Genomic DNA, 5629 nt, shown 5'->3' with positions numbered 1-5629 from the left:
GTTGATATTATAATTATATTATATCATATTATAAAAGTCTTCTATTTTTCTTTTGATCTGCACTTCAAAGAAATTCAAGAAATTGGCGATTTTCATGATTTGAATAATTCGCGCGCCTCTTTATAAGTGCATATTTTGAGGCTACCTTTTTTCAAGTATAAAATCTAAATGATATAAATATTAATACTATTATATTTATAAATATATACACATATTATTAAGAATAGTATTATAATTATGTTATATGATAATAGTCTTATTTATATCTTGTATACTTTATATTGTGTATATTATTTTACATGATGAAAATAAATTATATAAATAAGTATGTGATATTATAATTATTCATAGAATAGAATAGAATGCATTGTCTTCATTGTATACTTTTAAAAGTGTTTACAATATTCTTTGGCCTCTTAAATTTTCAAATAAAACGAAGCTATATATTTTCTTTCTCAGAATTTTTACCTGCACAAGTAATAATCATATCATTAAATCATTACATATTTCTGTGTCTTTATTACAGTACCTCTTGTCTTTAAGTTATATTACTCCTCTATATCACTATTTTCTTTAATATTATAATTATATTAATATTAATTAGCTGTAATTGATTGTGCTGGAGTTTTTAAGCGTTTGATTTTGTATTTATCTATTAAACCAAAAAAATTTAAATAGCTTCGGGACTTTCGAAACTATAAAATTTGTTTATGAAAATCATTTGGAATTAAACAATTACAAACTATAGCTTCCTAGAATTTGGTTATATTAGATGCGAGTACTCTAATATGAGATATTGTCGTAACATGAGAAAGCGGGGTATAAGCTGAACTAAGAGACCCATTCTGTTGGTTCTATCACTAACTTATAGCCCTTGAAGAAAGAGTAATTTCGTGGTTTAGTCAACTTTTCATTGGGCTTCTAAAGATTATAGGCGAACTTTTTGTGAAGTCGATGGTGGTCGAGTTCTTGAAAGGGAATTCTTTAAAACCTATTTATTATTCATGAAATATGTATTTAGCAGTAAAGTTTGTCTGGAGTGATGGGGATTGAATAACTAGGTGGGAAAGTATCGATGGTGTTGAAGTTTTTTATTGTACAGGTCATGCATAGTAAGTGCGTAGTTGCACGTTGTGGTTCTCATAATATGAGATACCTGTGGTTTTTATAAAACTGTGGCTGCGCAGGGGAAATTGGTTACAAAAGTGTTTGTGACTACTGCAAAAACTAAAAATATCTAAATAGCAGTCAATTTATACTTTGGAAACATAGAATGAAGATTTTCATTTGAAATACTACTTTATTTTGCGATTTATTAGCTATTTCCTAGGGTATCTCATATTATGAGAATAGTTTGACGAGTTTGGAAAAAGAACTTTTTTACATTTTTTGTATTTTCAGCATAAAAAAATTTTTAATAAAATTTTTTATTATATTATATTAAAAATTATATTAATTAATTATATTAATTTTAAATTCAGTACATAGAATTCCGACAACTACGCCAAACAGAGTTGCTATCTCATATTTGGGTACTCTCCTTTATACTTTTTCAGGACTACTTGGGACTTCTATTTTATAGATTTAAAATTGCTAGCAATTTTTAAAAGTGTTAATACAAATTTTTGTACTTGTTAGTACTCATAATTTGTATTTGTATTATTTCAAATGATTTTAAACGCTTAACACTCCAGCACAATCATTTACAACTAATCAATATTAATAATAATATAATTATAATGTCGAAGAAAATAGTGACATAGAGGAGTAATACAGCCTACAGACAAGAGGAACTGTAATATAGACACAGAAATATGTCATGATTTAATAATTTTATTATTATCTGTTCACGTAGAAAATCTAAGAGAGAAAATATATAGCTTCGTTTTATTTGAAAATTTAAGAGGGCAAAAGAATATTGTAAAAACTTGTCAAAATATACAGTGAAGAAATTATATTCTATTCTATTCTGTAAATAATGATAATATCACATACTTAATAACGTAATTTATTTTTATTATGTACAATAATATACACAATATAATGACCACAATATAGCATACAAAAAAAAATTAATCGCAGTATTAATGTTTCGATATTGCACATATATTTTAATTTTTAAATAGCCCGAAATATTTAAATATCATAAAATCGCCCATTTCTTTCATTTCTTTGAAATGCGGATCAAGATATAAATAAGGCTATTATAATATAACATAATTATAATACTATCATTAATAATATACGTATATATTTATATATATAATAGTATTAATAATTATATCATTTATATTTGATACTTGAGAAAACGTAACCTCAAAATATGCGCGTATAAAGAGGCGCGCGAAGTTTTAAAATCATGAAAATCGCCAATTTCTTGAATTTCTTTGAAATGCAAATCAAAATAGAAAAAGAAGACTTTTATAATATGATCACTGAAACGACAATTAGTTTAGAAACAAAGCGGAAATGGCTACCCCCCCCCCCCCCCCCCCCCCCCCCGTAAGCCATGGGTGCAGAGTTATGGTGCTCGTAGCGCTTGGTCCTCAAGGCGTGTGAAGCTTTCGTGACGACCTCTTAGGTACACCAGACGACCTTCCTGAGGTTTTCCTCTTACTCTTGCACGCAGAGCTATGTATGAGTGGTCCTCTTACTTTCTTAGCTATTCTTAGAAACCACGAGGAGCTAGATTGTCAAAAGCTGCTAGATAATTTTCAGATTTCAATTATTGAATCTATTGGATGCAAAAACTAGCCAGACGAGGACTCCAGAAAGATGACATTCTCATAGCAGCACATCAAATTAAATCAGGCAGCAGAAGAAGATGTGGCTAAGATGTGCAACCGTCTCTTATATCCAGGCTCTTCAAAGTCACCTGAAGTCACACAGTCGCCGAGGAGTTTCTAATAACCATAATCAATGATGAACAGGCCAAGCCAATTAAAATGGAATTATAGAAAAAAATCGTTGGGGTGCAACCTGGACAAGTCATTATAACATTTGAAGATTGAAGGATGAAAAATAATACTTTTATTTTTATATGTTCGAACGGAGAGTCCTAACCTTGGCTAATGTCCACATCTTTTAGAGAATTTTTCCTAAAGTTTAGTAGGGAAAATTCTCCAAATATCTTTGTTTAATATTAACCAAAAATTTGTGAATTTTCTTCAAGATTTGATGGGGAAAATTCCCTGACATTGTGTGATAATAACTCAACTTTCGGGAATTTCCCCAAACTTTAAATAGGGAAACCTCTCCACAATTTGTGGAATATTGCCTAAAAGTTTGTGAAAATACTGATTATTTACGGAAATCTCCTTTACATTTTTTTGAATATTAAGAATTGCTGAATTTTACCCAAGATTTAATGGGGAACATATCCTAAGCTAAAAATTTCGAAAATTGATGTAGCTTACATTCCCCAAAATTTTTGAAATTATAATAAAAAAGCAAATTTAGCTCGACTGTAGCAATAAAAGAGCTTCGCTCTGAAGAAATCACCATGCTGGTTACGGTAGTCTCTGCTCCACGTAATTATACTTTGTTACGTGTGGACTGCTGTCTTTAAAAAGCGACGCGTCATTTCTGTTGCGAGAGAGGCGACATATCGCGCTCTTATGGATATTCTCCCAACCTAACAGTCCAGAACCGCAAGATTAAAATGAAGGTGGTAGCGAAATCTGAACTGTACTGTGTTGAATACTATACTACTAGTATACTACTCTTAACTGATTGATCAAAAATTTTTTTTCTTTCCAATTTCAACTACCTGAAGGATTAGACTTTATTCACAAAGGTCAAACCTTTCAGATCAATAACTTGATAATTATTTATTACAAATATTTGAAATGATAGTGAGAATCACTCAATTCCCCAAATTGTAGGGAAAATTCCACAACTGTTGTGTAAATTACCCTAATTTCAAGGGAATTTTCCCAAAATTTTTAGGTATTATCTAATTTCCTAGATTTAAGGGAATTTTCCATAATTTTTTGTGTGTTATAAGAACGTTCAGGAAAATTTCCCCATATTTTGGGGAAAATTATTTTCCGCAACGAAAATGGGGATTTTTCCCCACTGAAAAGTGGGGAAAGTTCTCCACATTTTTACAGTGTATATTTGGAACTAACAGAAGTACTTAAGATAATATCAATCTAAAACCGAACCATGAAAACGGGAGGATGAAAGGTTATTCATTTCAAGTCAAATACCCCAGCGACCTAACTTGTTATAACTGCTGAGAGTCTCACTGTGGATAATAAGTGAGTGATAGAGCAAGAGAGAGAGTATAACTGTGGTCTAGATTCGCAAGAATATCAAACTCAGGCTTTACTCTAAATTGGAAAGGATCAATATAAAGATCTTATCAAAAACCAAAGTGACACCCCTAGACAGAGCTTCAAATTTGTCATCGAAAAAGATAGAGGAAGCAAATGGCAGTTTAAATTAACACTAGATGTCCCCATTCAAGTTTATATTTTATCCAGGTAAACCTTTACTGTTCTAAAGGGGCATCTGCTGTCTTAAGAATACGTTTGACAGCGAGCCAAACACCTTTTTCTTTATTAAATAATATTTAACAAACCATCCCTCACTTACTGATTTGAGTTCATTAAATCGAGGTAACACCTACCTTCGTGACATTTAGATGTCGTGAGGTAATTTGATCGACCTTATGTTCGAGAAATATTGGCAAACTGTCCAAGGGATGTTATGTGTCGTCCAATATTTTCGTATCAGATCCAGTATAGCTAGACCATATACTACAAAATGTGTGAATAAATAGTATGAGTGCAATTGTCTTGTTCATATTAAGAAAACAGACAGAGATGTAAGATGGTAGATTACTAGACTGGAGGACCTGGAAAAGAACAATCGATGCCTTTTTAACAGGGCTGAAAGGAATAGGAAGGATGACCTTTATAGAGTATCTGTTAGCAAAATGCCGTTAGAGACTCATGTTAAGGGCATTTTTAGGGAATAAAGAGTATACCAGATACTGTTAGAGTTTCGAGAATCTGGAAGGTTCACTCGGCATGTAAACTGAAGATATTAATATTGCATTAGGGAGCAATGGCTGAGACGACTGAATGAGAGATTGAAAAGTACCTAGACCTATTGTCACTCATTTAAAAATTAGGTATGTATTGAAACAATTAAAACCAGCCAAAACTAGAATCTTTAATCTTTACTTGAATGTAGAAACCGTGACGTGAGAACTGCTCAATAGGAATTAATATGCCGCTCAAAAGAGTTGATCTACCGCGGACTCTCTTAATGCATTTACCTTCCGTTCAATATATATATATATATATGTCACGACTTGCTAGACTGCTACGATGCGAGTGTGGCCCGTGAACGGGGTTACATGGCACGGCTGCATGCTCTGTGGTGCGAGAAACACCCGGAGCTATCGCACTTTTCGTAGCAACGTCTGCGAAACCATGCTGAATTACTCCGTAAAAGGGGCTACGTAAGCGGAACGCCTACTCAACCACAGCTAGAACAAGCCGGCAACAAAGAAAGGGAGGCGACACTAAGAACAACCGCGGGCAGGCATCCAATAGATGAAGAGCGATGCTTTACGACCCGGAGAAACATCAACACCAAGGTTTCTCTCAAGCCTAAA

At 32.5% G+C, this 5629-nt stretch overlaps 1 protein-coding gene across 2 annotated transcripts in view; it reads left to right on the top strand.

Moving 5' to 3' along the window:
• Positions 1-5629, top strand: part of LOC117169694 (glutamate receptor ionotropic, kainate 2) — a 659604-nt gene that overhangs the window by 196637 nt on the left and 457338 nt on the right. The window lies entirely within an intron of this gene.

The sequence above is a fragment of the Belonocnema kinseyi genome, chromosome 3 (assembly GCF_010883055.1).
Source record: "Belonocnema kinseyi isolate 2016_QV_RU_SX_M_011 chromosome 3, B_treatae_v1, whole genome shotgun sequence".
NCBI lineage: Eukaryota > Metazoa > Arthropoda > Insecta > Hymenoptera > Cynipidae > Belonocnema > Belonocnema kinseyi.
The sequence above is the reverse complement of the archived record's forward strand: the minus strand, read 5'-3'. Positions and strand labels throughout refer to the sequence as shown.